Here is a 12,261-nt window from a genome sequence, read left to right as displayed (position 1 = left end):
TGTCATACCATTACCAATTCCTAAGCTATCCAGTTTCACTTAGGCATTCAGTTTGCTCATACAGCCAGCATTTTAGACTGGATAGTGGGATTACTGAAGTCATCACAACATATGTAACAGGTGATAAGTTATAAAATCCCCAAGCTTTGACACCTAATTTTCTGGAAGCAGTTTCAGGCCCACATTGCCCTAGAGTACAGTCCGGGCTGGCTTCCTGATGGTTTGGAAACTCTCCGCTGGAACACTGATGTAAAGACTGAATATTTTCCCTTTCAATCTATTGCCATAAGTCCAAATACAATAAAAGCTTGATCTGATGAGCCAGATGATGATTGTAAGACTGTCTCAATAGCCTCATTAAAAAAATGCTGCATTTTATCATGTTTTGCATGTTACATGAAAAATAAAGAATAATCAGAAAGTATGAGAATACCCCTTATCTGTACATAGATACCTGTCAATCCAGGCTGCAAGTAAATATCTTGAAAATAGCTTTGTGAAATGATTAATTTATTCTGTAGCTTATGGTTATATGTGGTGGCATAGTAAGACTACTGAGAATGTATCATCAACAGAACATTGACTTGATGAGTCCGTGTGTCTCCAGCAAGACTTCACCTTTACGTGGCCTTATGCAATTTTTCACTAGATTTGTAAATGTATTCTTCCTTCAGATCCAGATTTTTTTCAGTTGTATTATTTTAACAAAACACATACTAAATTATCTACTTTTCAGCTGTTAAAGCTATTTTAAATTCAAGAAAATTTTACTTTTTTTCTTCTATTGTCTGATGAACTACTTGTGCTAGTGGTGTGGGAAGCAGCAAAAACAGGTTCAGATACTACAAAACACTAAAAAAAAGTAGTTCTCTCTATCATTCTTCTTTACAGATTATCATTGAAATAGAGAATTTAGTAACTAGTAGATAAAAACATTGAATATTTAGATTTTTTAAAAAAATATATTGACTTTATTTTCAGCTACCGAGAATTAAAACAACTATTTTATTAGTTTCCTACACAAGAGGGTTTCCAATGTCCTGTAAATGTTTCTTCAGTCAGAATAGTTTCATGAAGTGCTTTTGTGGTTCCATTTCACTGCTATGACCTCAGAAGGATAGAAACTTTAAAAGTGAATATGTGATGTGAAAGGCAAAACAGAAAAAGACTCGAGGCTACTGAAATGTACTATTTTATCATTCTTACAAGTGTTAAATATTGAATAGTTTATGTAGCTCACTTAGAAGGTAAACAAGTTTGAGGAAAATCTCCTTTGTGGAGTCAACATACACAAAATGATCTTCTTTGATTCAGAAGGGAAGGGGAAAAAAACAAACAGAAAAAAGATAAAGATCCTGAATGTTTGCTGCTTTTGCTGAAACTGGGAAACTGTATTCCAAAAGTTTCAAGTGTCAACTTCCTTTTATTGCTTAGGATTCCCCAGGCACCCCTTGTCTTTCTGTGTATGTTGACTAGGGACTCTCTTGGTGACAATGCAGCCTGGAGGCACCTGACCTGCAGCCCTGCAGTGTTTGGTGGCTGCTACCAAACCTGAAGCCCACATCCTCTCAGGGTTCCTTAAGTTCAGAGCTGTTAGACCCTATTGTGCAGGTGCCCTCCTACAACCAGAAATGTAAGACTGGCTCATGCCTTTGTGTTGTCCTTCCTCTGAATTCCATCCCTTATGGGAACATAATGCAGCATTGGAAGCACTGAAAAGTTGCATGACGTAGTGTCCTCATGACAATTTTGGGCTATTTCTTTTGGATTGTTATCTGCAAAGACTTTACACCCACAGCAGAGCATCTGAAACAGGAAGAACCATGAATGGTACTTTACCTTTCTGCTTTATTGTGTTGCTGATTCGTCTCCCATGTGTAACATAAAATTAAAATGTAGCAAATAAATATCAGTGGCAAAGGAAAAAATAAAGTTGTGAAAGTGAGATAAAGTGTATACAAAATGCGAAGAGAAAAAACAATGTGATTATATGAAGAAAATCTCACAAATGTAAATAAATAAAATTACAACTTTCATAAAGTGGCCTCTGATTTGGTATTCTTGATTAGAGATACATAGAACCTGGTTTTAGGTAGCAGAAATTATCCAGAAGTATATTTAGGAACAGAGTCTATGCTCTGCAGTTCTAGGAATGCTGCTGACAACAACAGGACACCTACAAATTATACTTCTTAACTTTCCAGATTATGTATGTGTGTGCTTTTCTCAGCACCTGTATTAATGAAAATTCCTGCAAGCTTTTATACAGGATACAGCCTTCTTAGTCTGCTAGTATTTTGCTAGCGTGATAGTAAACCAATGCGGACCACTTTTTCAGCACTTTTTCAACTATTCTTGTATCAGTCTAATCTGCACCATCTTTCCTAGTTTGTGTGCTGTTATTTTGGTAAAACTTCAGATATTCCATTTCTATTTCTTCTTCATAAACCTGAGAATTCTGTTAAAGAAGGAAATTAACTTCTTTGTTATGTTACTGACAAATGCACATACAGGATTTTCTTGTTGCCATACTGATTGACAGCTTAATAATTTGTTAAACTTTCTGGATATTGAATTTAAGTTTCAACATTTTAAAAACTATCTACCAGAGCCTCTTTTTACTCATCTTTATACTTTTTTAGGTTAAAATCTCTGATGTGAAATTAGACAAACCTCTGACAATTGGTCATGCCATCTGATAGAGGATGCACTACACTGACTTTCCCAAATCCTTACATCTCTGTTTTCCTCTGATATTCTGTGATTTCTTTCAAGCTATTTGGGGCCTCATGTCCTTCACAAGTTCTTGAAACTAATCACTCATATTTCATGGTTTGTTTTCACTAATACCTTAAATCTTCAGCAGTGAATTGCGTCAAGCTTTGCTGACATTAAAATATTTAACTTCTGTATTGTTACATATTTATTCTCTTTTTCTGGTGTTCTGAAGTTTGAATTCTTTCCATTAAAAATCTGTTTGCAATTCAGTTCTGGATGGAGGAGGGGTGGAAAAAACAGGTTTAAACACTTTTTTCAGGCTTTGTCTACATTGGCAAGAAAAACAACTAGGTAGTAAGAATCTGTGAAGTGCAGTTTTGGTGCTGAGGACCTAAAAATTATGCTCATATCAGGGAGATAAACTTTGGATTTTCTCTAATTGAACCCTGTGGATTGAGGACTCCAACCAAAACAGTGGTTGGAATCTCTTGACTGAATTCCTGGATCTCTTTTTCCAATTTGATTTCTTCTGAAAAGAGTACAAATCATGTTGTCTGAGACTGAAAAGTAACGTGGATGCAAGTGTGGTAGCTTGAGACATCTGGGAGACTCACTTCAAAAGCACATTTCTGATCCAAATGAACAAGCTAATACAAAAATACTGGTATAACTTCAAATTTTCTGTCTGTTCCATAAAGGCTTTTAAAATTGTCTTTTATGTCCCTTGCTAGTTATTGTTCAACAAGCTAGTTTGAATTCAACAAATAGGTAGGTATCTGTTTGGCCATGAGGTACTGGAAAGTCATCCATGCAATTTGAGGAGTGCTTAAGCTCTTCCACAATCTGTATCTTACAAACACAAAAGTCTGCCAGGTCAGGAAAGACAATGAGATCTCATTTGTAAACACCAGTTACCTGGCTACAGCAAGAAAGGATAAGGAGAAACAGAGATCCATCACTGTCATTTTTGCTGTGTGGGAGCTGTCTTGCTGAACTTGATTGCACTGGGATTGCCTCTATATCACCAATACAATCTGAGATGTAATAGTTTGAATGACACAGGGCTCAGATTCAGCCTTTAATTCTATCCTATCCATCCATCCATCTGCCAGTCATGGATGTCAAAGACAAGATCAGTGGTGTACTCAACATCAGCTGAAGACATGGTCTCCCGAGCTTTAAAAGCTTACCAGAGAATATCATCAGGCGAGATCAGATTGAAAGCACAACTCTCTAAACCATCTTTGAACTTTATTACTTTGAGTAGGTCCACACAAGGAACATCAGAATAAGTAATACCACCCATGAGCATAAATTGAATTGAGTTTTCTTTGATCTTGTTCTCAGGTGCATTAGGCAAAATGGCTGGACAAGAGTGAGGTGTCTGTAAAAGAAGGTAACAGATCAATATAACAGAAAAACAGTAAAATATTTAGGTTAATATTGCTGACCCCAAAATATAAGTTCTGAAACTAATTATTGCAAGGGAAGGAAACTGCATTTTAAAAAGGTTGTTTTGTACTACATGTCAGCATGACATTTATTCAAGCAGTTCACTTAACATGCAACCAGTGTTGTTGTAACTGGTTATGCTTTTGATCTCAAAATTCCTTAATTAATATGATGAGAGCTTTTAATAAATAATTATAGATCAGAATGTAGGAGACAATGTAAAAACAAACATAGAGAAATCAAGCAGAGAGAAAATCTGAGATGAAATTAGTTCTGGAAAAGGAATGGAGATAATACATACGAGACATTTTCAAAAACAATCATACTACTTTCTGAGTTATAGGACTGCTCAAGTTTGTTGTAATTTAAATGTTTATTCTCTGCCTAACTAAATATACAAGTGGAAAACTTCTGTACCTTAGAAGTAGCCTTCAGATAGACCTTCATGTTTTATAGAATCCTAGACTAGAATCCTAGAATATCCTGTGTTGGAAGGGACCCACAAGGATCATCTAGTCCAACTCCAGGCTCCATACAGGACAGCTCAGAATTCAAATCATATTTCGGAGATCATTGTCCAAGGTTAAGCAAATGCCTAGAGTTCAGAACGGACTAGTGCTTGACTCAGACAAATTTCACTGAGGAAGTCTCTCAGATCACAATGAGCAACGGCAGATCAAAATATATAAAGAGGGAAATTTTTGAGCTCAAAGCAGGTTACTAAATGCAACAATTTATCTGCCATAAAAATGAAAGCAGACTAAAGAAGGAGTGTATTTTCCCTTTATATTTGTGCAGGAGTGGAAATATTAGGTACAGTTCTGCAGTTAGTTTACCTTTTTGTTTCCAGATGACATCAGACTACCTACTAACATGACCACTGATTCACTGTTTGGGAATAATGGTGTCAGTCATTTTTGAATAAACTCAGAAAAGATAAAAAATTCTAACAATACATTTCTTCTTTTTTTTCCTCCATCTTTTACACATGCAGAATCTGGGATACTGGACCCAACCATAGGCCTGGCCACAAGCTACTGCAGAAAGTATCTAATGGAGGCAGAAAATTTCCATTGCTCTGGGTCTTGGTACTGCTTTTTAGTTTTCAGACTCACCGGACTCTGCAAAGCAGCATGAGGGAAGGTGCAGAATTGTCCTGCAATGTCTTTATGGTGATGTAATCACAGGAGGCACCCACAAACCAGCTCAAACTGTCCTCACTTTAGTGCTGTACAGTTAAGTTGTTACAGGTATGGCTCTCATCAGCAAGGTCTCATGGTAAAGAACCCAGGAAAGGGCTGATTCTTGTCACAGCACTTCCAGTTCAACGATATGATCAGCTATGGTCCGCCCTGATATGTGATGAGGGGTGTACTGCTAGCTAGCTCTGCTAATGGTATCTGTACCCATTGCCACCCAGACCACAGGTGTACCTCAGCCCCAAACCCTCCATCTCTCTCCCTGTCACAAGGAAAACTGTAGGTAGAAGAACCCAAGCTCTGACAGCAGGAGTTGTTGGGTAGGGGAGGAACCAAAACATCGCAGAGAAGTGAGAGAGATGCAACTTATGAAAAAAAACCTCAATTCATTTATCAATAAATACATAATTCTTCAGTTAATAATAAGCAGTGTAACTAAATGAAAGCTCCTGGATGTCAAAGTTTCAGACAAAAAAGAAAGAAAGAGGAGAGGAAGATGTGAGGCATTTTTTTAGTAGGAAATATCCATTTTGTGATGAGCCTTTACAAAATGGATCAAAAAAATCTAGGAATACAAGAATGTTAAGGTGATTTCAAGCACAGCTTGAGAAGTGTTATTGTCTGTATATGGAATCCTATAGCACTCATGCTCAGATATTTAAGAGAGCTAATTTGGAAAGCACAGCATTCTCACAGAAGTAATTTTTTTTCAGAAGTTCAGTATTTTCAGTGTAAGTAGGTAGTAACATGAGAGACTAACTCTCTGCTGCTTTTAAGTTATACCTAGCTAGAACTGAAAGATTGTTGTGGTCAATGAACCAATTTTTATTCACAGATCAACTGAGATCCAGAGAAAAAAATCAGAATAAAAGACTGCAAGAAATAGTCCGTATAGCAGCATGATTCCTTCTTAAATGTATGTCATGAACAAGAAACAGGTATAGACCAATAGTATTAGATTGATTCAAGTATTAGAAAGAAAGGAACGGAATCCAGTGAAGTTACTATAGATTTACATTGTTTAAAGCACTTGAAGATTTGTATTTTGCTTTCAGATATACTGGTACATATCTACATTTACTCTACTAATGTTAGGAACACTGTTGTGAATTTTCTCCATTGTAACTGAGAGAGAAGCTCTCAGTGACTGCTGAAGAATGTGTTTTCTAGGTTGACACCTCAAGTTTCATTGGACTGTGGAATAAATACTCCAGTAAATAACTGGAACATTAGAAAAGAATTATAAATACCATCAAATAACTGGAGATATTGTTAAGGTGTCAGAGCAAGCTACTAGCATCACTACAGTTGCTTGGTATTGATGTTGAGCCAATTAAAATCAAGAACCATTTTGTAAGATCAAGAAAGTTTCATATTAATGTGATAATAATTTATTTTCACTCTTGCTTGAATACAAGTATGAAATTGATACTTTATCATTGAATAAGACATGCAGCAATCAAGTTCTTTTCACTAGATAGGGTTAAAGTAATGAAAATTGTGGGCAGAATCAGCAAAAGGCATTTCTAGCATATGGTTTCTTAAAAAGCTTTATCATCATGCTGTTATTCTCAATCGTGATGATGGTAACAAAGAACAGCTTGGTATTGTAGTATTTCTGTAACTATAAAAAACTTCAGGCTGCTAAGAAAGAACTTTTCAGAAACCCTCTGCACTGGCAAAGTAAGAACTCATTTGTACCTTTCTTGGTGCACCAACTCTCCTATTTCACTGCCTGCCTCATATAAATAGTTTCTGACACTGATACTGCTTACAAGATCAGTGCAATTGAGGGTAATTTACAGGCTTATAAGGTTTTTAAAACTTGCAATTAGTCCTGGTGTGCACAAAATTTGACCTCAGTCTCCATTTAAGCATGGTGTGCTGTGTATGCTTTGAGATTACTTTCATTTTGCAAGCACTGCAAAACAACAGCTCCAGACAAAATTAGGGAAAAATACAGCCCCTTTAAAAATGAGCAGCAGTGATGTTTCCAAAGAATGAACACTGGACAAAGTTAGAGTGCATAATACAATAAATATCAGTGGATAAACTGTGAATTAAAGGAAATATCTATGAGAAAAGGAAAGTGTGTAGGATGGAAATAGGATGTGAGGTGAAAGCCTGGAAAAGTGACATTACTAGATGTCATGGAATTAGGACTGCCCCTACGCAGTCTGCTCTTCCCACTGGCTGGAGAGAAGATGACAGGACACCATATTACACCCCTGAGATGTGCCTAATGCCTGCCATTCATGGGAGATTGAACTCCAGCTACTGCTTACAGGTGAGTTACACAAAAACTTCTTAATGCCTTCATCTGTTCTTCCTTCTTAGCAAGAAGGTTTCAATCTGCTTAAACTTACAATGTAACTAACCACAAAAATATTGGTCATTTTTCCTTTCATTAAGAACTGTGTATTGCACAAATATTTTTGAAGTAGTTTCACATGCAGATGGATTTATTTAGCAGGGTCTGTAGTTGGTAGCATATAGTTACATTTAGGGAAAATAAAAATCAAAGGAGAGAGGGTGGAAAGGGGATCTTTCAGCTATGATCGCCTGGGAAGAGAAGTAAAGCCAGTCTCCAGACAAGCATCTTCCTGGCATGTCTACTCCAGTTCAGTAAGTGGTTTTCCCCATAGAGCTTCTCCTGCTGTACCAATATAGTTTTCATCAGGATACACTTCTTATCTGTTGCTCTTTGGTAGCATGCTGATGGTCCTGCTAGGAGAACACTTTGCTGAGATTGCATTCTGCCTTGCTGTTGGCATGCCTTGGGGCATGCATAATTTTGGGTCCACTAATGCCAACCAGAACCTTTGACCACGGAGTGGGAAAAAGCAGGAAAGAGGAAGTATTCTCACGCTGGTGGCAATCACTTTCTATGAGAATTCACCATAACAGTGCTGTTGTGTTGCAGGTGCATGGCTGGTAGGATAACAGTGCACGATCCACAGCGTGGGAACAAGGGGAAGGGGCTGCCCCAGAGGTTCTGGGAAAGGCTGCTGTGGCGGCTTGGGTGACCGACCGGGTGCAGAGCTGCCAGGAAGCTACAGAGTTTCAGAGCAGTACAAAAGGTTGCAGCGCTTAAGGCACCGTGGACATGTGGCTTAATGGATGGTATTGCCTTTGCTCAAAGGACCAGGGCACAGTGCAGCTCCGAACTTAACAGCAAGTGAATGTATCTCATTTTGACCAATGGAGCTGCAGCCTTGTAGTTATTGAATCATAGAATGGCTTGGCTTGAAAAGGACCTCAAAGATCATCTGTTATTGATGCTATTGATTCTATTATTCAGCTAATGTAGTTAGTAAAAAAACTAACAGGATTTTTAGGCATTGAAGACTGTTAAGGGAAAGAATGGCATGTGGCAAGGAACCCTCTTAGCCTGAGATAGATACTGAATCCACAACTTCTGGCTTGAGAGGTGCCTGCTACTGCTTTTGTGTTGGTTGACCCTGGGTCCTTGTGCTGCGTGGACATTGTCCACAGCTGAGTTTTCACAGGATTCTTAAAAAGTAAACTGTAGATTGCAGGTGAAGATATTAAAATCTGGTCTTTGTACACTTGTGTTTTGCTATGTAAGATGACTTTTCATACTTTCTGGATCAATTATTTTGCTGAACATTTTACCATGACATTATGTGATTATAAAGGATATAGTTTTTCCCTGATTCCTTTAATTCTCATATTTAATAGCCACTGGACCAAAAGAAAAAAAAAATCATATAAAGAACTTAAAGGTAAAAAGGAAATCGTTAGACTGAATGGAATGAAATCAGCACAACTTCAGTGCAAATGTAAAGGAAAATGCAAACATAAAAGTTAATGATTCTTTCTCCTCCTCCAGCTCAAATTCTTCAAGCCTGTGCAGAAATAGCTTAACCCTCCTCAGACAGAAAGAAATAAATCTCACTCTAAGGAGTTATCAGGCAGCTTTTGTCTTCATTCTTTTGCAGTAGTAGGATTCTCATTGGCTGTTTCAGTTCAGATGTAATTCTCAGTCTTGCCTATTGTCTGATGATAGATTTGTGACCTGAAAAGTGAAAGGTATGTTTGGGAAAAAATGCCATTTTGAAAATAAAGGGTAAATATGACTTCAAACAGAGAGTGGAGCTTAAAGGCAGACATGCTCTCATCTGCCAAAGTAATTATCAGTAATAAAAAGGTCTGTTAGGAACAGTCTGAAGAACACTCATTTGAAGCAAACAATAACAGGATAGTCTGAGCTGTGTTTCTGACACAGAGAGCTGGAAGAGGAGGCAGTGAAGGAGCCTGCAGAGCTCTAGAAAAGTGCAGGGCACCAAGTATCCCTGCCTGTTCCCTCCGCCCATAACTGCACTTCTTGTCTTTCTGCCAAAGCTGCTGTTACAATGCTGCTTGGAGGAATGCTTACAAAACCAACCATCACCAAAGGTAGTTGATATGATCATGAAAGCCAAGATGACACTTTGAAAGAGAAAATATTTTATGGACCGTATGGTCCAAGTTAATGTTGTAGCTAGCTCCATGTCATCTCTGATTTCTAGCAAAGCCATAACTGTGTGGCCATGTGTGTCATGCACATAGAACAAGAAGGAAACTGTCTGAGAGTTTGGATGTTTTCTCACTTCTTTTCTTCCTGCCTCTTGACATACCTTAACCTATAATTTATGATATCCCATGGTCTAACATTACCACTATATAACAATATCACTAGTTAGCATAAATTATCCAATTAGTGTTAATTATGGACATAATATCTGTATTTGGTTAAAATGTTTGGATTGCTCCAAGAGGCAGCAAAGACATTCAAAGGCAAGTTCCCCAGGAGATGCAGCAAATGTCTCTTACCTTCTCTTCTGGCTGGGGTATTTGTGACTGCCTGTGAAGTGAAACCAGGAGCAAAGGAAAAATGAGTGTGAAGACTGAATAAATGGATTAGTCCATGGCAAATCAAGTGGTTCTGGTTTTAAATATCTCAAAGCCCATGACTTTCATAGAGATATAACCCCAACCTACCAGCAATACTGCCTTGGTAAATATTTCTTAGAGCAATATTACAGCAGTGGGCAAATCAGGAATACATTTTTTCATGCCTGCCAATCTTGCCTGCTGCAAAGGCTGGCAACACCTGCCTACCTCTTCTCAGCTGCCACAGAGCTACTTACTCCAAATTTATCTCCTCAGCCACGCCTCTCCATTTGTATGCCTGAAGTATTAAGAGAATTGGTTAAATAAATATTTATGCAGCCTTCAAAATTGACTGGTACCCTCAGACTGCAGGAGTCTTTGCACATGGAACATTTCCTATGCACAGAGACACTTCCCAAGCAGGGAAAAAATATATATTTTTTTATTATTTACGAAAAAGATAATTATTTGTTGTATATTACAGTAGACAACAGACAACTGGGAAGCCTGACAGAATAGAAGGGAGCTGAGCAGGAGGTGGCATGCTCCAGGGGACTGATGGTACAGATGTGCCTCACAGCCTCCTGCCACACTAAGAAAGTCCAGTGCGGGATTTATCAGCTATGTCTTATATGCCATACAGGAATAAGGAATAATGTGACTAATAATGAGTTTGCATTTGTTATTTTGGAAATTTAAGACTCAGCTCTTTTTTCAAAATGGCATAGGTCAAAAAGTTCCTTTCTTATTTTAGAGTCACTAACATTGTAATGGTCATTTTAAAACTAAAATCTGAAAGCTTCTTGGAATGCTTCATTTAACAACTTCATTGTAGGACATTGTACTGGACCCCTGTTTCTCCAGTCTCTCCTCTTTCATCAGAATACAACTTAAGAGTTTATCAATATTTGGGACTGAAGAAATGCTGCCCACAGTGTACATATCTGAATTCTCTTGGGCCAGACTTGTATCATGATATCTTCAAGGACTATCGACATTTACGCTTGGTCTTCATGGAAGTAAATTATACTGGGATTGATGTCTGTCTGTTTGTGTGTGTCCTCATGCAAAGAGCAGATGTGGGTACCAAAGTTTCATTCAGAATTAATTTATGAGAAATTTACCTATGGCATAAATATGAATTTGTACTTAAAATCTGTTTGATGTCTATTTAGGAAACTTTCTTTTAAATGTACTATACATATGCAACTTGCTTATTTTTTACAGTTTCCTTAATTATTTTTATTTCATATTAAAATGAGTAATGAAAAGCAAATTTTATTCACTGTATCCTTTATAAACTGACCCTTAAAGCTACATGGAGAAAATGACTGGTTTCCACATCTTAAGATTTAATAATTAAATTTGATTTTCAAAAAGAGTTGCTGGAATACTAAAGTCTCTATTGGAATAGTTTGTGACATAGTTCACTCTAATTATGAAGGAGAGGATTTATGGGATTAAAAAAATTATCCAGCAATATGATAGATACTAATTTACATGGAGTACTCAGTTTTTCAACTCAAGTCTCTTTTGAAAGTGCCTTCTCAGTTCTGGCATGCTTCTGTCTCAATTTAAAAGTGCTTTTTCTTTTTTCAGAAATGTGAAAGAGAACATGATGTTACATAAGCCTTAGCATTATGGCGGCATGTTTCTTGCTTTCACTGTGACCTTGGGGTGATTTTATTGTCAAACAAAATCTGAGATGCTCTGCTGATTCTTTGCAAAATAAATTATTTAATCTTTTCACCTAATAAAAGCTCCCATGTGGATTCAAAGGTACTTTTCTGAAAATATCAAGCACTAAATAGTTTGGGAGCTTGTTATCTGATAACTCTATCTCTTTTAGCTGTACTATCATAGCGAGTATCAGCACTAATTGGTAGAGAAGTGAAGAGCTTTACCCAAGCAAATGTTTTTGAGATGGAGTATCTTGCTTCAAAATAGAAATGAGTGCACACTCAGTAATTACAGGAATTTGGAAAAAAAAAAAGTC

At 37.3% G+C, this 12,261-nt stretch overlaps 1 long non-coding RNA gene across 1 annotated transcript; it reads right to left on the bottom strand.

The window, feature by feature from the left end:
• On the bottom strand, positions 8,658-10,487 carry LOC110397089. Its single transcript, XR_002437534.1, has 3 exons — positions 10,374-10,487; positions 10,206-10,236; positions 8,658-9,408 (listed from the first exon to the last, which is right to left on the bottom strand). It is a non-coding gene; the product is annotated as an uncharacterized LOC110397089 (long non-coding RNA).

The sequence above is a fragment of the Numida meleagris genome, chromosome 3 (genome assembly GCF_002078875.1).
Source record: "Numida meleagris isolate 19003 breed g44 Domestic line chromosome 3, NumMel1.0, whole genome shotgun sequence".
In the NCBI taxonomy this organism is placed as follows: Eukaryota; Metazoa; Chordata; class Aves; order Galliformes; family Numididae; genus Numida; species Numida meleagris.
The sequence above is the reverse complement of the archived record's forward strand: the minus strand, read 5'-3'. Positions and strand labels throughout refer to the sequence as shown.